We start from the raw sequence: 23,235 nt of genomic DNA, 5'->3' as shown, positions 1-23,235 counted from the left end.
TCCAGGTCTCCTGTTGATCAGCTGCCAGTGGGTTTTTAGCTTTCATCACACAGAGGCAATTGCCTTGGTCCTTCATTCTGAGCACATCTCTTTAAGTAAAAACAGCTTATTCAGAAAGGAGCTGAGCTTAAAGTTCTCCCTGAATGTTTCAAAGATTCAGTGATATCCTAGCATTAGTATTAGGGGACTATACAGATTACCATTGTTATATATCTTGAGAGAACGCTACCCTCCATCTTAAAGGAAAATAATTTCAAGTAGATCTTACTGTGGTGCAAATGCTAATGTCTCTGCTTTTAGCTAAATATGGAGAATCTTGAAAAAAAAAAGATGTATTTAGAATGGTATGCCTAACTACTTGTGTTGAAAGTATGTCTGTATGGATTCTTGTGGAGTTGAGAACCACTTTAGGGTGATACTTATTAAGAGCTTTCTGCTAGTCAATACCCCAAATTTTAAGTTTATGAATATCCTTGAACTAAACATTAAAAAATAACTTGAAGCCCAAAGTGGTTTTTTTTCTTGGCACCCAGCTATTATTGTAAATATTAACATTCAATTGAATCTAGTACTTATTTTGGTTTTGTGTGCTTGGCAGAAAAATCAAGAAGGTAGAGACAAATACCCAGGCTATCCCTAGTCTTGAGAGACATAAAGAACTTCAGTGCAGTCTGCCTATTGTACAAACCTAAGTTGCCACCCAGTGGCACATGAACTATCACTAACAGAGTTCAATCTGTGTTTCTTGACATGATGCAGGCCTGCTGCATTATCCTGCCTTCCAGCTTGTGGAATACAAGTAATTCTGCACACAGTATTGTGCACACATCCAGAAAAACCACCAGCATATGCTAGCTGTACTAATTTATAATTTGATACAGAATACAATTGGTATGGATACTTTGGGTATTTGGAGAAATCAAGTAAGATTCTTGTGTTCTCTTGCTTGTTTGTTTTACTATTCTTTCTCTGGAGAAGTTTCCTGTTCCACTATGTAGAATGAAAAGATACTTATTCATCCATTTACTCATTCATTCATACAACAAAAGTTCTTTAGTCTCCTGGAGATTCAATCTAGTGGAGGAAAACATGAACTGAAGAGTATGCGGTTTGTGGGGATAAGTACTATGAAGACAACAAGATGGAGTAAAAAACAGAGGGAGGCTGTATCAGATAATGTGTCTAAGAAAGGCCCTTCTAATAAGGAGAGAAGGGAGCATAGGCCTGAATGGAGTGAGAGTGGGAACCATTTGGATATATGGGTGATGAGAGAAACATTCAGTGGTGAGAACAGGTGTAAGGGGTGTGCTTGGTGTGTTGAAGAAGTTTAAAGAAGGGCAGCATGGCAGGAGGAGAGGAAGAAGTGGACAAGAGAGGGGAATGGGGAGGGTGCTGGGGATGGAGTCCATCATAGAGGGCCTTGGCTATTATTCTCTCCCATGTTTTAAGCATCACTCAGACTTACAGGTTGTCTAAAGCATTTTAAAAATTACACTTAATCCACAGAATATAAATTATGAATGAAAATAAACTTAAATTTACAATGATCCAGGCAATTTTGTCTGATCAAGATATTATCTGATGATTGTGTTCAAGGAAGTAATGATAAGTAGTACAGCTATTATTTTTCTTTCATATTTCTAAATTGCAAAATTCACTTGAATTTAATTCTGTTCTTTGACTTTGTGTAACAACTCATTGTTTTATGATTGAGACTAATGACAATGACATGCAATCATTAGAAATGATGTGCATTCCGTTAGTTCCTTGGCATAGTTGAATTTCCCAATTGTTTAGCATTTAAAATTTAACCCAGACTACATAGCTTTGTACAAATACACAAAGAAGTGATGAATTTCATCTTCTATTTGCCAAGGAAGATATTCGAAAATTTTGTTACGGCTTTATTTTACTTATGACGTTACTGAAAATAATATTTTTAGGAGAAATATAGAGTAGTTTTAAAAAACTAGGAATTAAAAGGTATGATTTTTAGAACCAACTCTGAAACTTACCAGCCTGATGACTTGGAGTCTTTAACCAGTGTCTGCCTCTAAATGACCAGCACTGTGCTCCCTGAAAAAATCACACTGTTGTCATCTTTGCAGTTCCTTTACATTTGTGAAGCCTGTGTACCCATAACAGGTGGTAAATAAAAACTACTCAAATTAAGAGTCACCTCTACTAGAAGTGATCATTTATAATATAAATGACAAAGTAAGGTGTATTATTTCATATAAGTAACAGATAAATGTCCATATTTATTTTTAGAAAAATTATCAGGTAAGGAATATATAACTGATACTTAGCAGAAAGGGTTATTTCTAAAGTTATTATTACTATTATTTCAAAGAATAGAGTGACTATTAAAGATGAAAATTTGAAAGGTGGAGGTACCTTCTATTAATGGTCTTATTAGCAGCAGTTACTAATGTCCAAATAACTTTATTTTATTAAAAATACTTTAAACTTAAACCAATACATTAAAAATGATTTTAAACAATAATTAGGTGTCTAAAGCTTAGATTCCCATGATGGGGCCACCAGAATATTCATACAACAAATAGATGAAACCTGTTTTTTTATGCATATTTAATATAATTTTCTTGAAGATTCTTGTTTGTTCTAAAGTGTTTTAAATCGTAAGAAAAGTATCAGTTTTATGATTAAGCAGAGAAAGAAGGAAATTATTCTTTTATGTTATTGTTTGAAGGAGAATGCACGCCTGCCTACCTCACCTTTACATACACACTACAACTGTTGTTGAATCTGGGCTGACTCACATCCCTTTGCGGGTGAAGGAGGTTCTCTTTTCCCGCTGAGCGTCTGGGGTTTTCACCTGTACTGACACCCCATCTCCTCTGGCAGTTTCAGAAATGTTGATTTCTCACTCTAGTGCCTTGAACTTCTTTACTGAAACCTTTAATATTTAAACATGCTCAGGTTTCCCATCTTAACATAGATAAACAAACAAAAATTTCCCTTTGATCCTTCTTCTTTTTCCAGCTACCTCTCCTTTCATTTTCTTTCTTGCCTTTTTATCTATGTAATTGGTTCATCTTTTTCATATATGGAATCACGTCTTCCACATCTCAGACTGAGTTTCCTGATCTGCAAGTTGGTCGGGGTAGCTGTAAAAGGAAGCGATGGAACCCTGACCAGCATGGCTCAGTGGGTTGGGCATGGTTCTGCAGAGTGCAGGGTCACTGGTTTGATTCCTGGTCAGGGCACATGCCTGGGTTGTGGGTGAGGTCCCTGGTTCTGAGAGGCAACGGACTGGTGTTTCTCTCCCTCTCTCTAAAAATAAATAAATAAAATCCTTAAAAAAGAAAGTGGTAGAGAATGTTGTTTTTACTTTCATAATAATGAGATACATTCATTTTGCTGATTGCCTTTAGACATAGGAAAATATTTAACTCAAGTTAGTTGAGTCATCCTCTTTAAAGGTAGTTAGACATGCTGATGTTATAGAGATCTCACACACATAACTACTATCATATGACTAGTGAAAAGTTTTTGGGCAGAAGTGCCAGCTAGTTGAAGGGAGCCCCATCTCTGAATGCCGAATGAGCACTTGCCTGGGGTGTCCCCAGGAACAGGAGCTGACACAGGTGTTCAGCACAGTTGCTTACTATTTCCCATCAAGAAGGATAGGGGTTCTCAGCGCTGCTGGTTCGTGGCACTCAGCATTTTTGGCAGGCAGTCAGCCCTGGCTGTGGATTTCCCTGGGGAAAATAAAAGCCACAGGGAAGTCATCAGTGTGACCTTCTGCTGGGTAGCTGGCACACGGTGGCTCCACAGGAAGGCTTTCAGTTGTCATTTTCTGAGCGGGTAAGATATCAGGTGTTGATGGAGGCTCCCCCTTCAAGGTGGGAAAAGGAGAAGGAAAATAACTGTATCGAACAGAATCTTACCAGATAACTCCCAGTCAGGAAACTTACCACCAGCCAATCTTCTGATAAAGGGATATTTTTTTTGGGGGGTAGGGGAAAGAGTTTGTTTGGTTTTGTAAGCACAATTATAAGCTTTCCTATTTAAGTCTGACCCATCATACCGAAATGCTGTCACTAGTATCATTAGCAAGGAAAGTGTTGATAACATAGTCAAATGCACAGCAGAGTTCTGGCTCTTAAGTGTCTGGACTAACTCCCAATATTAGGAATAGGAGTCAAACTGCCATCACTTTCCTGTGCTAACAGACGCCCTGCCATTAGCAGTCTGAAGGCAATTTTAATAAAAGTACACAGCCCTGCTGAGTTGGTCTCAGAAGATAAATAAGCAACGCAGAAAAGAAGCTTTTGTTTAAAAGTAATTATTTAAACTGTGCGTTATAGGTAATTTTATTTTACCAGTAAGGCAAATGCTATCAGAATTTCAACCATGATTTAGTGGCGCTCGTCTAAGTAATGTGATTTTGTCATTTGTGAGAGTTAAAGCATCGCTTTATTTTCACTTATATACAAAATGAGGGGGAATTGGATCCAGGTATCATGTGCATGTGTTTTACAGTTTATATTACATTTTTTGGGGGGTGAACAGTGTTGTATTCTTGGACAGAATTATGAAAATGTAACAAGCTGGTGATAGAGTTCTGGGAATTGCTGACTTGACTTCTAAACACAGATTAGAACAGGAGGGCAAAGAACACCTTTTTATTTTCCTTTGCTGTCAGAAAGGAAATCGCATTTCAGCTTTTAAAAAACTTTAATAGGATGCTTGTACGCAAACCGAGTTGCAGGGGGTGAGAAACGTGAGTACGCATCAGAGGAGCCAGCGCTCTGCTTGCCAAAAGGTGAAAATCTCAAGCAGCTTTTTAAAGAGTCTATTTGGAAACCATTAAAACCCCCACCTTTCCTTCTGTCCTTAAGAGCGACACAATGGCCTGATGTCCCTTACCTAGAATTAGCTCTGGCATCACAGTAGGAAGAGAAGGAACCTGCCTACACAGTTACCAGGTGAGTGGTGTCAGGAATCAGGAAGTGAAGCAGCATGAGCTTGGGAATGAGACAGACCTCAGTGCAAATTCCCTGTCAAATCCCAACTCTATTTTCTTCACAGTATATCACTTCAAGCGAGTTATTTGTCCTCCCTGAGCCTTTGTTTTCTCACTTATAAAATGGGGGTAATAATAAAACCAGCCTCTGTGTGATTGTTATGGGAATGAAATGGGACAATGCATGTAAAGCATTTAGGATGGTGTGTGGAGCAGAGTAAGCACCCAGGAAATGTTTGTTTTTATTTTAAAATTTGTATCAGGAAAATACTGTCATTAAAATTTTAATGCAAAAATTTGTATGTCGAGCATAGCGTTAGGAGTTGAGATACATATGTTGATCAATGCATGCTCTTGACTTTAAAACTAAGAGTGTAATGCTAGACAGGCATTTAAGTTGATAACTCAAGTACTGTGTGCAGCTTGCTGTAACATTGGTATGGGTCATGGAGACATAAAGGAGAGAGGGCGTCATCTTGACCATGGGAAGAGTTACCGTAGAGTCTCGGTTTTTAAGCTTTTAAAGAGAAGACTCTAAGCTCTACCCTCATCTGTTGTGATTAAAGCCAACTATTTTTTTCCAAAGAAGGATATTTCCCAGCTCTTATTCTTTCTGTTCCTCTTCTTTTACTGTTATATAAATCTTTGCTTTGATTGTTAGCATTATGGTTAGATGATATCTGTAGTCAGAGAGAAGAGGTAAGTATAAATAAATCAACCACTCAAATGCTGCTGAGAACCCCTGCTAAAATGATTTGGGGGAAATATAGGCTTTATTATCATAGGTTACTGATGGTTAGGGAAATTAGTACAAGCCTTTTACATAGAAATTAGGCAATATCTAACAAATCTACATATATGCGCCATTTGACCCCACAATCTCATTTCTAGGAATTTGTCCCGAAGACATGCCTTCGACAATATGAAAATCACATGCATGAGATTATTCATTGTGGCATTGTTTATAATTGTAAAATATTAAAAACTACCTAAGTGATCATTCATAGGAGAGTAGTTGAATTTACAGAGGCAACACTACACAGTGGGGTGCCATTCAACTATGAAGTAATGAATGGCTATAGAGTGATTTCCAGGCTATACTGCCAAGTAAAAATAGTTCAGGGAGGGCCAACAAGCAATAATACTTCAAAAGTGATGAGCACACCAACTACCTAGAGCTTAGTTTCTGAATACCATTATTTAATAAAAGAAAACAAAAATTCGCGTAGAAATGATTGATTCTAGGGCTAGAACAAGAAAAGTATGTGTATAAGGAGATAACAGAAAATCTTGTGTGGTGCAAGAAAGGAAGAAAGAACTAAAAACAGGATTAAAACATGTCGAAAGGACATGTGGGGCCATCCTGAAGTAGCTCCCAGTGGTCACATCTGGAACATCTGAGCAAGAACATAATGGTAGCAATAGATTATACTCATATAGTTCATGATGTTATAAAATGTATTGAATAAATGGGGGGTAAGCTCTTTTACAGCAGTAATTACCAGTAATAACTGGAGAAGTCATTGGGAAAGTATAAGATCACCATTTGGTAAACACCACAGCAATAAGTTTTTCAGGCAATAATAAACTCTGGATGTTAATTACTGGTGAAAGACGATCGTAAGTAAGGTACTTATGCAGCATCAAAATATCTTCTCTCAAAATGTTTATTAATTATAAAAAGGGAAAGCAGTAACTTTATAGCGGAAAAACCTGGCAGGCACCACCTAAAACAAGCGATCGAAGTCAACATCACCAGTAATGAGACATATCGGCATCATGTACCACTCCAATTCACTGAGAAAGGCCCCCCAAAATCGTGTCCGCAGTGTACTTGCCAAAATGCACAATATGACTTTTATTATGAAGAAGTATCAGACAACTCGAATTGAGGGACGTACTACAGAAATGACCAGGCAGTGCTCTTAAAACGTGTCAAGGTCATGAAAAACCAAAAGAGACTGATGACTTCCCCACATGGGAAAATATTAAGAGAACAACACTACTAAATATTGGCTCCTGGTCCCAGAAAAGGACATTAGTGGGGCAGTTGTTGAAATTTGAATAAGCTCTGTAGTTCTGCCAGCTGTATGAATACTATCAATGTTAATTACCGGGTTTTGGTCATTATACTGTGGTTTTATTAGATGTTAATATGCAAGGAAACCAGGAACTCTGTACTATTTTTGTCATTTTTGTAGGTTTGAAATAATTTCAATATGAAATGTTAATGAAAGAATATAGAGTTAAAATGCACGCTTCAAATCAAATGTATGTATGTACTATCTATCTTTTTTATTATAAAGGAAAGAATTTGTGATATAAAAGGTTAATATCACTAGGAAGAAAGGGACAACTGTAATAGAGTGATAAGTGCGTAGCATTGTAAATTGGGTTTGATTCTCGTCACTGGCTCTGTCATACACTGTGTAAGCCTTCAGGGTTCTCAAGGCTCTGCATTTTCTAGTCTGTTTGCCAATAGAATAAGGATAATGATCTTAGCAATATGGTTTCTAATTATTCACACCAATGGAGGAGAGCAGAGATGTCGAGTATGGAGCCCGGCAACAATAACTTTAAGAAGCACTCACGTGAAGATTAAGATTTAATGCCAGTGAAGGAGCAACTGTATTTTGGTAGGTGTCAAACTCCAGGTTATAAAGACATTTCAAGAGAGAAAAAGACAGAGCAAGCATAGTTCAACAGATGTGCATACAAAGATCAATAGTCACACAAATGCTAGATAGTACAGGTACAATGCACAGTGAGCCAGCCAGTCAGTCTCTGAGGGTTCAGAGGCTTAAGAAACAGGGTCTGGTGACTCACACCACCCCAAGGTTGGTGGTGCCAGTGGGGCGGGGGTAGGACTCAAGCTTTGTGACAACATTGAAGGACTAGGGTCCTAATTTGATAGCAACTTAGAATAGTAGCAACTTAGAGTTGCACAGAGTTCTGTGTACCTCCATCTGGTTTCCACATACACTCCTATTAGACACATTCCATGATCAACATGGTTATAAGATGTAGGCAGAGAGATTGATTTCATTACTGATGTTTTTGTAGGTGAGGAGACTCAGAGGCAGCATGTTCAAAGTCATGTAGCTAATAAGTACAGAAAGGATTTGAATTCTAGACCAGGATGTTCACTTGAGTTTATGATCCTCCTTCCAGTATCAGAGAACCCCTTAAGTTTGCATGAAAATTTGTGTATAAGATTATTCGGGTGACTTTTTTTCTGAGGAAAGGATGCAGGTCAGTTGATTCTATCAGATTTCTCAAATGGGTCTGTAATGTTATAGAGGGTAAAATACAGATTTTTCTTTCCACATCAGTGCACAATATGGAGTGGAGATATTTTTGCCAAACGGGAATATGGAAGTCTCAGAGTGCACATACTAAAGAAGCATCATTATCAATAGTATTTCACAGAAAAATTGTAGGACTTGGCCCAGAATCCCAAGAGTTAATGCCAGAAATAAAACCAGAACTCAAGGTGTTGGCAGTCAGGGCAGCGATTATCCTATTGACCACGTTGTGAATTGTTTTCAGTGCAGATAGTTCGCTGATGCTCTAGTGTCAACCAGCGAGAATGGAAGTCTGCTTTCCTGGCCAGATATTGCATTAGTCCCTGGAGAAGGCTAGGCCCAAAGGAGCCTTGAACAACAGCCCGAGTTCATGGTCTATGGAGACATTAATTAGCATTTTGAGCATTAGGATGATTTGAATAAAATTCTGTAGATGGCTTGTGAATTCTAGGAGGAGAGTTATGGGCAATAATACAATTACACAATTGTCTTGCCTATGTAGAGTGAAAATCAGTTTAAATCTGACAGAGCCCTTGGGGTGAGTATTCTGAGTGTATTGTCTCATTTAGCACCTGAAATTCTCCCTAGAGGTAGCTTCCTGAATGACTCTGGGGCACTGGAGAAGTTCTTTCTGTCTAGTGGCCTTATCCTCTCTTCTTTGAAGGCATCTTTGATGTTAGTTACTTTGTACAGCTTTGACATTTGCCAAAAAGGTTAAAGTATCTACCAAGAGACACAAATATTGTCCCTATCTATAAATGTGTGTATTGCCATGTCAGAGTATATAAAATAAAAAAAACACTAATTCTTTATCACTAGAATTAGAGTCCCCTGTCTGTTATACATATTTGATTTCTAAATCCAGGATTAATGAAAGACATAATATCAAGATGTGTTATAAAGACCTTACAATATTTAAAATGTAATCTGATCACTAATGACTTCTATATAATGCTTAACTAAATCACTGATTCAGTGGACAAGAAAATGAGGCTCAGAGAGGTTAAATTTTGCATCATTTTACACAGTTAGTGAGTGACAGAGCCAGAAAAAGAACCCAGATTTCCTGATTCCTGGCCCAGTTTCCACTCTGACATGGTGCCTCGTGACACGTATGAGATTAGAGAGTAATTACGATTGTTGAAATGCGTGAACAGTGTTGTGGGTCTTTTGATAATGTTTTGTGGAGGCAATGAGGTCGTTCTCTCCTTGATTTTTTTTTTAGTTTTATGCTAAAATTAATAAATGGATACCCTTTATCCACCTGAAATTATTAAGGTTCTACTAATTTTTTCTTTTCACAACCTATCGTTTTGAAAAATACCTTCTTGTTTTGGAATAAATGCATGCATACCTCTGAACTGCTAGCACTTGAGTTGCTAGCCCATTAAATTACTAATCTAAGAAATCACCTCCCTCATTAGGTGCACTGGATTGCAAATGTCTTTTGATAGTACTGCAGTGGTAGTGTAGGGATTTGCAACTGGCAGGCAGGAATTGAATTGCCATCATTTGGCTTTAGCAGGAGTTAGAGTCTTGTCTCCAACATAAGCATGAGCCAAGGTACTGTCTCCTTTTTTCTAATTTTAGTTGGAACCATTGGCACTGATCTTACCTAGACAGACTAGTGTTATTTCTACCCAGCACAATCTGCTGGCATGGGCCCTATTCCAAGCCATGCAGTTGAACTTCTCCCCCTGGTTTACCAAACAGAGATACGATGGGATGTAAAGGATAAGATCTTTCACCTTTTTTTTTATCAGAAGGCATCCTTTCAGGCACAGAGATTCTTAGTTTAATTGGTTCAATGAATGACTCAGAGAGAATTGCTGTTAGGACTGGAAACTGCGCTCTGTTCTTATTGTGGGTCAGGAAAGAATTGCTCTGATGTTTTGGTTCCGGGACTTGCCTATTGATACGTTTAACTGCTCGAGAGTGAGCTGGAAGGTGAGAAGTGATGTCTGCTTTCAGGCCCTCACCAAATTTTTACTGGTGCGGGTGAGGTTGTGCCACTGTCCTGTCACAGTCTCTGGTCACGGACATTCATCCCTGCTGGCATCTTTCACAACCCCAGTCGTGCGGGCCGTGCTGTGGCTCCCATCCGCATCCCTTTATCACAACCCTCAGTGAGACCCCTTCAGACTGTCGTTGCTCTCTCTCAGCCAACTCCCATACCATGGAGAGTCGGGAGGGGACATCAGGGCCTCTCGACCCTTGACCTTCTCTGCAGCCATACCTGTGTCCTCCTTTGGTTTGTCCTGGGTACCTGCAAGGCTGCTGCCTCACAAACAGCCATTGCCGAAGTTGGTCGCAGCCCTTTTTTTTGCTGAGAGCCTAAACATTAAAGGTTTTCGACTGTTCCCATCTCATCCCAACCTCTATGTTGGACTTGCCCTGCAGGAGTAGGGCTGCCCAGCCCTCCCCTTAGCAGCCGAAGTCTCTTTTCCCTGGTAACTCTTTTTTTTTTCTCTGTGAGTGAAAAGTTCCCACGACACTCTAAATCTTTTGCTATTATCCATATACAGTGATCTTTCCATATGGAAGAACAGAGGATTTTTTTCCTGATTCCTTGTGACCCAAATGAGGAAGACTGTACATGGAAAGGGGGGCGTTGGCACATCAGGGTGCTATTCCCTGCAGGGGACTCGGTAGTAAATAGAAAAGACAGACCCTGTCCTTATGGGGGTCACAGTGAGTTCACATGGACTTTGTTTTTGTTGTTCTTCAAAACAATAGATATAAACACATCCACAAATAGAAAGATTTTGATAAACAACAAGAGATTTTGTTTAAATTTTATAAAAAGGAGGCCTTTGAAGTAGACATCACATCCTGAGGACATGGTTGAAAAACAGCAAATCATCGTCCAAGTGGAAAAGAACACCACAAATTTAAACCACTCCTCTCACTCCTTTCCTTGCTCTCTTCCTCCTTCCCTCCTCTTACATTTTCCTGTCCCCCTTGTTTTGCATAATGGTTCTGGTAGAAGGTCCGCGTTCCCTGCTTGCTACATTCTGGTGATAATTTTTGCCTAGTCTTGAGCCAGGATAAGCTCCTCTCATAGTGGCCCAAAAAGATCAGTGATAATGAATAATAATCAATAAACACTTAGACCTTAGTTTATGTGTGTTAGATGGATTATGCCATTTAATGATCTGAGTAGACCTTTGGGGAAAAGTATCACTGTTATCCTTATTTTACAGATGAGCAAACTGATGCCAAGAGAGAGCAGTAAATCTAAGAGTACATGATAAGTTAGCAGACCACGATTTTATCTGACACCAAATTCTGAGTCGCTTTCACTTAGAAATTGCATTCGCATTCAAATAACAGAACCCAAGTGACAGTGGTTTGAATACGGTAGGAGTGTTTTTCTTCCATAGTACAAGATGATCACGTGCAGTCCAAGCCGGCTGTTCCAGCATGCTACGTGGAATCCAGGTTCCTTCCAGCATTCTCTTCCCCCGCACTTAGGGTGCATCCTTGTTTTAATGCTTACAAGAGGGCTGGTCGGGTTTCAGCAGTCTAGCTCTAGCTCATGGTAAGGCAGGAAGTAGGAGAAGCACCAGGAAAAAAAAAAGCAAAAGAACCAAAGCAGTCAGAGCTATTCCCTTCTGAAGGAATTGCACCAAATCTCCCACCAAGTTCCATTTATATTCCAGTGGTATTAGCAGGGTTCTATTTACAAAGGACTGTCCAGATGGTATCCAGCCATGTAATACAAAAAATAGAGACATTTATCGAAGAAGGTACAAGATGCAAGAAACATTGTATGTAGGACAATGATGCCTCAGTCCACTTCAAAGTAGTTACCTTGTGGCCTTACACAGTTTTCTCAAAACTGCAAAAATAGCGAAAAACTGCCTCATCATAGTTTCCTGAATTTCATCAATGTTCTGAAATCTCTTCCATTTTCAAAGGTGATTTTAGTTTTGGGAGAAGCCAGAGGTTGCAGGACACCAAATATGGGCTGTAGAGGGGCAGAGTAACCTGGGTGATTTGATGTTTTGCCAAAAAACTCTTCAGGAAATGTGATGCATGAGCTGGTGTGTTGTGATGAAGCTGCCAATGACCAGCTGCCCAAAGCTGTAGCCTTGTGTATCATCCAAACAGTTTCTGTAGAGGAATGTTCAAACTTAATGCAAAATTTGGTGCAGATTCAAATTTTGCTCTACTTGCTTAGTCATTTGAGTGAGACAGCCACACAGTACACATGCTCATTCCAGTCACCTCTTCTTGGCTGCCAGGTTATATCCATGTCGCTCAAACCATTCTCATTATATTAACAATGGTTGTACTTTTTTCGGCCAGACCTCATGTATGTTTAATTGCTTTATTTTAGTGAGAGGGTATTAGGTAGCCTGTTATTACTCTCTGAAACAGCTTTTAATGCTCTGTCATACCATCTTTTCTTGTCCTGCTATAAGAATAGCAGATTTATAAAAGTTAGTTAAAATTAGCCATACATTTTCCTTTGTCTAGGATTTCCTTCAGTTATACTTATTAAAATACACACACACACACAAATAAATGCACATAAATGTATCTCTCTTGAATGAAAAGATATCCATGTTCTGCTGGAATATTTTCTATAGAATCTTCCACAAATATTTAGAGCAAAGTTACTTATCAGGGGTTATTAAGTTAATCTGGAAATAAGGAACTGAGGCATTACCCAAATCTAGAGAAACTGTCAACAGATTAAACCCCACGTCCAAGTCCCAGAATGCTAATTGACAAATAGTTATTGGAAAAAAATGTTTTCTTATAGGTTAGGCCATTTTTTGTTTGTTTTTTGTTTTGTTTGTTTGTTTTTTGTGTTCTGTTTTCCTTATAGCCATTTTGAATTGTATGTTTTTCTCCTCCAGCCTGGTGAAACAAAAATTACTAATCAGAAAATTATCTGTAGGCAGCAGAATGTTTTCAACTGCAAGAGACCAAAATTCCATGAATTTATTTATTCCTTTGTATCCCACTATTTGAACAAAAACAAGAGATTTACACTTCAGCAGTGAGAGTGTATTGGTTGAAGATCGCTGTAAATTATAGTATGTAGAGATCCTTTAACCGATCACCTTTGTTTGACAAAAAAATTTTTTGGCTCTCTGTTACCTCAGTTTCTCCATTTGGAAACATTTGCAAAAGTACAGAGCTTGTTCATGGAGTTGATTTCAGAAAAATGTATTACAGTAAAATGACAATTCACAAGAATTCTGAGTAGTTTAATGCTAACTCAGTGCTCTTCTTTTTATCCATGTCTATAGCACATGTTGTTTTACCATGTCATTGTGAGTGGGTTTGGTATGTAATACTGTTTTGATAACAAGTTGACCGTTAATTGCTTCATATATAGGAACCATGTGCTTAATGCAGAGAGTACAAAGCTGGACCAAACCAAATATATATATTTTAATGACTTTATAGATGAAACATATATAAACAGTTATGTAGACTGTACCCACTTCAGGATATTTTAAGTTTATTCTTAACAAATCCCTAATATCAGTGTATTTTCTAATTGATTAAAAATGTTGGCTAGTTGAATATTTTGTAAGCAAGAATATATAGACCCTTAACATTGAAATCAGTTCTATACATTCTTGTCAATTTTGACTGACCTCCATAAGGGGAAATTAGGGCAACTGGAGAATATAGGCTAGAGAGATAAGCAGTTTTGATCATTTAGGTTCATAACTTTCTCTCTTATTCAGTAACTGTTTTGAATTTTAGTTAGGTATATTGAGTTCTCCTTCCCCTTTTAATAGTAAAGTTGCCAAAGTTTGTTATATGCTCAAAGTACATATGTATAAAAAGATAATTATATACATTTTTTTGTTCTAGTCATTTGACTATTTATGTGAATGTATTAAATAGACTCAGATTAGTTGAATAATTGTCTCAGTTCCCTCTTGGTTGGTATGTTGAAATCATGGTCTTTGAGCATTACCAAGAATTTTTCAGCCACAGGAAATGACTAGATTTAAGTCGGTGATTATGAACAACTTGGCGACTTCTAGAAATCTGAATTTACTTGTTTCAAAAGATGACTAATTTTGTATAAAATTTTATGGGATAATGTTTTTCATCAATATTTTCATCATGTTATGATCATATAAAACTTTTTCTGCTGTCGTTTACCATCAACAATTTATTTTAGATTGCAACCAGTAGATAATTGATTTGAATTTTAAAGATAAGCATCACCTAACATTTATAATCCCCCAAAACATAAATATAAAGACTACACCGTACCCCTTTCTGATGCTAGCCCTTCAGTACAACTGAATCTTGCCATCAAGCCTATATCTAAGGAAACTCAATCTTCCTTTCTATTCCACGAACTACTTAGTTGACAAAGGGATTTCTAAAAAGATAATTGTATTGATTAACTCAATTTCTGGGTAGAACATAGAGTTGTAAATTGGAGATCACTTATAGAAATTGAATATAAGGGAAAATCTTTTTTGAGTCTTTGTGTGTGTGTGTGTATTGAATGATTTATGCTGAACTCCTAAAAGCTTTCCAACCTCACAGAGCTTCAATAAACTTCTAATGGAGTCCTGAATGCCAGCTCTATTTTTGTTGCTTGTACAGTAGGTGGTTGCTTTAACTAATAGGGTGAGTCTTTGTTTTCATTCGTATTGAAAAACCCAGGGACTAACATGTAGGGACTACTAAAATTTTAGTAAAACATATTCTGGTGTAACCTAATGTACATATACTTATACAAATGTAAATATATATTGATACACTGTTACTGACATATGAGCATAGTTTTGTATGAATATATTTAACCAAACCCAGTTTTTATGCATATATATATACAAATATCTCCACATGTGCATTTGTAATGTCTATATTTATTGTATGTTAGCTCATTGAGTGTTTCATCAGATAATAATGTTATCTAATACAGAAACGATTTTATCCACATTCCATCACACCCAACAGAGTATAATACAGTGTCTTTTACACAGTGGATGCTCAAGTAATGGTCGTAGTGAATGGTAACCCAAAGAATACACATTTATTCAGAGAAAAATATGCCATTTGCTTTTGATACAGGTACATGGGAAAGATGTCATTTAAAGCAAGTCCCCTTCATTGTCAATTAGAACTGTTTTATTCTTATCTACTTAGATGGGAGCTAAGCTCTGCCACTTTTATATAGTTTTATTTATAATTGTAAACATGTAGAACCACATGAGGCCATCAATCAGTAGAAGCAATGAGGGCCCAACAGAATTATTTCTGTAGGTGGCCAATTTTTTTCAATCAAGGACAGCTGAAAGGTCATGATTAAAACAGTGATTTTCCTGAAATTGTAAGTAACTGTTAGTGACTGTTTTGCACAAAAATGTCAAAGCTACTTTTTTCTCTAAAAAAGAAAATTATAAGCTCTAAAAGGTTGGCAGTTTTCCAAATTTCACTTTCACTACTATAATGTATTTTAATTACTGCACTTGAGTCAGTTTCTTAAAAAAAATGAGGCAGAAATAAGTTAGTGTGATAGTAAGCATATAAAGATTAAATAATAGGCATCTTAATGCCTCACTGATAGGTGCATCCTCATTATTCAATATTAGCCAAGGAACAGAATTTAACAATTTTTACTCAAGGAGTATGCATATCATTAATTCATAATTCTATATAGAGATAAGAAATCATACCACTATGTACTTCTATTAAGATGTGGGAGTGATTATTTAAGTAACTTGCTTCATGTAGACCAGTTAGCAAAGGCATTCAAGGATAGCAACTATTGCCAGTGAATTCTGTAGGTGGCCCTTTATTTTCCAAGTTAGAATTGACTTCAACCCCTGGTTAGGGGCATGGAGGAGTAACTGCTGGTTGTCATGATCTTTCAGATGAGGTGTAGACAGGAAGTCCTGACCATTTGTAGTCATTAAAGACTCCTCAGAATGCTTGCAGCAAGGAGGGTCTAACCATAGTGTCCTGGTCAGTTTCCAAATCGGGTAATTACATTCTGCCTTCTAATGTCTTCCTGCAGCTTCTCTTTTTATTTGTTTTTTTTGGAGGTTTATTGTTGTCATTGCTTGGCTATATGGAAGTGGTAGCTTTGGTGGTACATCTCTCCTTGGTTATAAGCTGTTGTGTGCTGTAGGCTGTATTAGACTTCTCTTTAGGCTGTATTAGAAGAGAACTGAAGAGTTTTGTCAGGTGCATGTGTTTTAGCAGGTGTTCCATTCTTTACACTCTCCTTTGGTTTATTTTTTTAAGAGGTGCATATAAAAGAACAAATGAACATAAATCATGGCAGGAGGAGCAGAGATTTGGTGACAGACATGAGACGTGGTCCAAGTACAACTGCTCCCCTTTACCTTGGAGGAAGACACTGGAAAGCACAGAACATAAGTAACACTGGGGGAGAGATCACAAGAGAATGTGCAATGGGAGTTCCCTTAGAATTAAAAACAGGTTAAGTTCCATTTGAGCCCCAGTCTGACGTCTCCATGTTATGTCATTCTTTTTTCCCATTGATGAGCATGTGAAATGTGGATCTGTAAGGCAGAAGGATATGTATCTGATTTTAAGAGCAATATTTTGATCTGTCATAATTTTGATGGCCGTGTTTTGAATTAGATATTTCATTCATGATTATTTTTTGTAATCTACAAGATGATAATTTTCTATCAAATTAACATTTACTGGATGCCAACCATGTTAAAAACTGCATTTGCTGTATTACTCTTGAAGATACCTTATTTGGTCAAAAAAACACACTATACCAACTATTTGTCCTATTATATTTCTACTGGAGTGAAAGTGACTTTTTTTTTAGTTTTGCTGTTATTTTATTTATTCAATAAGAAAGATGGCAAAGCAAAATTAAAAGTAATTTAGACCTAACCCAACCATAAATGTCATCCGTTAATTTTAAAACCTAACCTGCCAACAGCACCATGTAGTAGGAGAAGCATAAGCCCATGTGTCAAAAGAGCTGTTTCTTAAATGCTGGCTCTTACAAACTCATTCATTTCCAAATGGGAAGATGCTTAGCCTCCCTCTCCTAGTTATTTCATTATGAACAGAAGTGATTCTAATATTTTTACCTACCCACATGATAGAAAATAACTTCCCTCAAAAGTAAACTCTAAACTATAGTATTTTTCTCACTAATACTTTATCTTTTATTCTACTAGTTTACATATAATCCTAAATTAGAAATTACTCTTCATAGATTTTCTGAAATTTTAACTTGAGACTAACCCTGTTCTGGGTTCTGTGTGATGGAGCTTTTCTCTTCCCCAATGTCACAGCCTCTGAAATGTTTCCTTCCCAATATCAAAGAATTCTGCCTTTCTCTAATTTATCTTTCTCCACATCTAGAATCCATGAGATAAAACTAAAAGCCTTTAATCTTCCTCTGCCATGCCTAGTTAATCTGAAAATATCCACACCTGACAGAATCAGGGCTCAGTTGTCATGAGGACTACAGAGGGCTGAAAACTGAGTATTGGAGGAAATAACCAATAAGGAATAGCTATTGGAGCAGATCTTAGCAATATGAGGAAGTTCATACATTCCAAGCAGCAGTTGATCTCGTAATAGGAAATCATCTTGTAAGACAGGTGTTGAATGTGTGTCTGTGGGCAGTGGGGTGTATTCCAGGGAATAAGGGTGGAGTGCCATGACTGGAAACTTCACCAACAGATAGCAAGAAGCAGTCAAAAAGATGAAATGGCCTTGAGCAACAGGGCAGGTTGGCAGAGGCAGCAGAGACTAACTTTTCATCCAAGATTTAAAAACCTGATGGCAGAATACCTGAGGTTAAACAAACAAACAAACATATATGAATGGAAAGTAAATGTAGACTCAGTAATGGAGCAAAACACAAAAATAAGTTACTGAAATTGCTGAAAAGCAGGATCCAGGCTGCTAGAACGATTAGGTCTGTCTGGCTTTGGGGGGCAATACTGAAGCAACATGTCAATATTAATCTCCTTGGCTGTTTTGCTTTAAGTTCTAATGGCTACCTACTTTCTCACTCCCAATTCACACAAGTCAGGAGAAGGGGTAAAATTTATATACCTTCAGAGAACATGATCCTCATTATTTTCTCTCTTCTCGTCACTTTTATGTCAACCAAAGGAAGGTTATTTCTTACCTTATTTGATTATGTTTTCTCTCAAACATCATTAGCTTGCTCTGCTTTGGGGTTTCTGTAATCTGGCTACCAAATGACACCAAAATTCATTATTTTAAGACACATATTAGCACATTTTAACATATGAGATTGAGATACAACATAAATCAAAGTTGTGCCATAATTTAATTGCCAGAGTATTTTTTTCTTGGTGATGCATAAAATAAGGGGTTGCCCTCAAATAAGTGGCATATTGAATGAAATACAGAGCTTATCTAAAAGTTTATTGCTGCCAACAATGGTTTCATACAGATCTGATTTATAAAGACCCAAAAGTATTTTTAGTGTCACATGATGTCACTGACATTGACCGTCAGTAGGATTTCATAGAGCCCTGGTAGTTTGTAAACTCCCCAAGTATCTAAAATACCTCTTCCCCAACTTGACACATTCTCATTATAGAGGAAAAGAGCAACCATAGAGGGCTGTTGAAAAGAGGAGACTCCTGTACAGGTTTTTAAGAACTATTTTGTGTCTTTATACAAAAGACACAAAATAGTTCTTATTATTATAAGAACTATTATTATAAGAACTTATTATTATAATGCACTTATTGCATCACACATCTCCTTTCTCCTAATAGAATTTTTTTGAATCAGAGTTCAGACAGCTCCATCTCCATTTATATGCATTTATGCATATGTCCAAAAGTGGCATCCACACATTTGGGAATGAATGCAGGTTCCCCTTACTTTAGTGGAGCCCATCCCAGTCAGGAACCTGGTACATATACTCTTGAGTTCCCACAACATTCTCAGTTTTTTGAAACTGAGGTTTAACTTTATGTTTCAGTATTGACTTCTTTGGTAACAATATTTCCCCAAAAGTCTTATCTTTGTCTAAAAGGAGCACAAATTTGTGACTGGAACATTTGAATAACACATGGAACTTATATATTTTTTCTAATTGCTTATCTGAAAGGAAATAGATATTTACAAGATAACTTACATCATTGTTTAAATTTCTTTTGAGTTACTGTATATTTTGCTCCATCATAAATGGAAGCCCTTCTCCTTTTTCTTCTACTTTAAGAGCTACAGATATCACCCATTGGTAAGCTTGGTATTTGGAATGCATCCCAATATTGGACCTTAACATTTGGGTGATGCCTTGATTCCACGATTGTATCAAGCATATATACATTAAAATTTTCACATAAAGTTTTCATAGGAAGAAATAGTGTATAGGGCCAATGAGAAAGAATGGGCAATACAACAGTATTTGAAAAAAATGATATGAAAGGATTGTGGGTAAGAAGTAGAATCTATAGACTAAGAGAGAACAACTATTTATAATAAGGAATTGTATACTGCTTTCCTTAGAGACGAGGACCTCCTTTGAAGATGATATTCAGTTCCCATTGAGATGTTTGTAAGAGACCGCCTAGGTGAGAAGTGAGAACACTCTTACTTACCTGGGATCCTTGCTTGGAAATTACACACTCATTTAGCACTGCATTCATAGTCCATGAAGTGTTTCAGATGCTATTGAAGTCACCCGTCAACAGCACCAGGAGGTAGAAGGAAGAGTAATGAGTCCTGAATATCTCTGATTTTAGGGATGTGAGAACTGCTTTCTTCAAGTTTCAAACTTACAAATTGAAAAGACTAATCAGAGGGTTTTTTAAAAATGTGGATGCATCATTGGCTTTTAGGCCTTTAAAGTATTAGAGAACAGGAAGGTTCCTGTTTCTTATGCTGTCCTGATACCCTTCACCAGTTAGATGTCCCAGGGAGAGACTTTGGTGGCTGAATGTCTGTGCTATAATGAAAGTTCAAGTTCTAACAGTTTTGACTATCTCAAAGCTTTGACTACTGAAAAAGTTTCCAATAATTGCTGGTGAGTAAGTAGAAGCTTTGAGATACATGTAGGGAAAAGTTATCATAGCAAAAATGAAAGTAATATGGAAGTTGACTTGGGTAAGCATTTGGTTTAGGATTTTTATTCTTGTAGGTAATGTTTTCTGATGGAATATATCTCAAACAACATTATTAAAATAAAGCAATATCACTTTCAAAAAATCATTTTTTGGAAATTGATTTTCTATAACTACACATCTCCTTCTTTGTAAGAAAATATGTGAGTCATTGCCACTTCCTACTTGCACCATTTTGTTAAACTCTTGGCTGGTTTCTCCACCTCCAAGCTCTTTCTATGATAATCTGTTGTGCACACTACAAATGATTAGTCTTCCTCAGTCACAACTCTGGTCCTGTTACTCTTCTGCTAAGACATGGTAATGACTTCCTAAATGACCAGCTGAATGACATCTCACTTTATTAGCCTGGTGATATTCAAGACCCTATGTGCTTGGTCCCTGTCCTTGATGCTATAGCTAACTATGGGCCACTCTTTGATGCCTAGTTCGAATACCTTCCTCTTTGTAAAATCTTCACACATTGTTTTGGAAACAGTATATTTTTCACTTTTAAGTCAAATCCTCATGTGTCTCCATGCAGTCTGTACATAATAGATGCATTTGCTACAAAGAAGGAAATACATTGGATAAGTTAACGAAGTTTCAGTATAAATATCTCAAAGTACTAATTATCAGAGAGCTCTTTGTGACTCGTGAATTTTCCCAAACTTTTTGCCTTATCTTCATGCTACCTAACTCAAGCTTTTGCCTTATACATTTAAATTCTAACTTAGGAATTACACAGGTAGAAAAGAAGCATTCAAATCACTTGAAAAGAAAAGGGATGCATTCAGCTTTTGTTCTCTCCTGGCTTTTGATCATAACTATAATTCTCTGTAAACTATGCAATAAAAACTTGTTATTGAGTTGCAGTAGTGTTTCCTTTGAGCTCAAATTTACAGGCTACCATCAGCAGATGAAAAATCCTTTAAAATCTATAAGAACAGCAGAAGCTACATATTCCTTTTCCTGTAGTAAAGATTTTCTAAAAGATTTTACATTAAAACTCTGCTGCTAAATAGTGATATTAATAGGGCATTTTACAGTCAAACTTCACTTGTCCTTAAGGCATGGAAGACTGCACAGGAGTAGTTTCCCATATTCCATGAGATTGCATTTTGGACAGATGATTGAGATGCAGTGAATTTTTTTTTAATGTCAGAAAGACAATGCTAGATTCCATTAACAAACAGCAGACAACCTCAAGGATAAGTGGTAATAAGGAGGATAGTTGGCAAGGAACATGCTAGGAAGGGGTGATAATAGATTCAGAAAAAAATAGTTGTCCTGTAAATAGCAAGAAAAATAAAACTGAAGAAAAGGTGAGAGGTCAAGGATAGTAATATAAATTTAAACTAATACATAGGTTAACAGTAACCAAAAAATTTCACAATGCCCAATTTTGTGAAAAACACTCAAGCACAGAACAGATATAATGAAAATGTATTTGCATCTTTTCAAATTGATGCCTTCCTTTGAATGTAATGCTGTATACTCTTTGCTATAAATTAACATGCTCATAGTATCTTAGTGTCTGTTCATATATTTAAGAATGATATAATTTTAATGTTGAGATGTCACATTTATAGTTTAGAAGGCAGCATGACTTCAGTGGGTGAGAATACTGTGTTTCTCTGTTTTCCCAGTTGATTTGCCATCACACGGTTTTAGATCAATCAATTACACTAAGAATACATCATTAAGTATTTCCTCTAGAGTTGTCTCTGTACTGGATGTGATGCCTGAACTCTCAGCCACTCAAAGTAGAAGTTCTGCATATAATATGCTTGGGTGGAATTTCTTATTTATTTATTTTACATTTTTAAGCCAGAATTTACTCCTATTCAAAATCTTTAAAATGTCCAAGGCCCCAAGGATATGTGAGTTTAATATGAGATTATAGTCAGGTTGAGACCGTCGGTTCCTCATTGCTAAAGACTGAGGATACAGGACAATTTTATAACTTGAAATTTTTTCTTGTGTAAAAACTGATGTCTGGTTTGCTTCGTAAAAATATATCAATCCAGCGATGAAGAAACAAACAGTGCTGGTAATGGTCATTGTCTTTGCAAGGGAGAAAGGTGTACAATTAGAGAACAAAGCCATTAAACACTGCTGAGTAGTAGTACTGTTCTTGCGGAATAGGACAGACTAATGATGCTCCTGTGTTTTTCCCATCTCAGTGACATTTAGATCAAATTACAATCGTCATTCTTCCTCTTCTTCTCCCCGATGTTCTCATTTAATTGTTTCAAAGTTTGATGATTCTATTTCCCAGAGCTTCTGTTGGAATTTTCCCCTACTTTTACTTTTTTTTTCATTATGTTATATTATGTTGTTCTTTTCTATAAAGCATTCCATGTTTGTTGGAGAAACACTAGGTGGGAAAAGATAAAATAATAAAAAATATTTAAACTACTACCATAATTCTGCTGCTAAAAGAAGATGACTTGTAAGATTTTTGGCAAACAGTCTTCAATTTAAAAATGTGAATTTGTATAATAGATAAAATAAGTTTATATTAACAGCATTTATGTTTTTATACAAACTGATTCATGTTGTAATGTTTTTGGAGCCTACTTTTTAATTTAATGATATGAACATACTTTCATGTAGTTAAATTTTATGTCTCATTTTAATGACTGCATAGTATTTTATATTCTTCTATATGAATATACCAAGGTTAATGCATCAAACTGTTTTGGGTCAATTAGTTTTGATTTCTCTTGTTTTGGGGTCAATTTGCTTTCTCCTTCCTACTTTGTATTCCCATTGCCACTCCTGGGGTCAAAGAACTTTTTATACCTTGCTTGGACAATATTAGTATCAGTTCAAATGATTGCTTGTGTTC

General features: G+C 36.8%; 1 protein-coding gene across 7 annotated transcripts in view; it reads left to right on the top strand.

The window, feature by feature from the left end:
- The window catches only part of SOX5 (SRY-box transcription factor 5), a 929,786-nt gene that overhangs the window by 315,671 nt on the left and 590,880 nt on the right, over positions 1–23,235 (top strand). The gene's annotated exons all lie outside the window — the stretch shown is intronic.

The sequence above is a fragment of the Artibeus jamaicensis genome, unplaced genomic scaffold (assembly GCF_021234435.1).
Source record: "Artibeus jamaicensis isolate MK-2021 breed Jamaican fruit bat unplaced genomic scaffold, CSHL_Jam_final contig_233, whole genome shotgun sequence".
Classification (NCBI taxonomy): Eukaryota; Metazoa; Chordata; class Mammalia; order Chiroptera; family Phyllostomidae; genus Artibeus; species Artibeus jamaicensis.
This window is presented reverse-complemented; position numbering and strand designations above follow the sequence as displayed.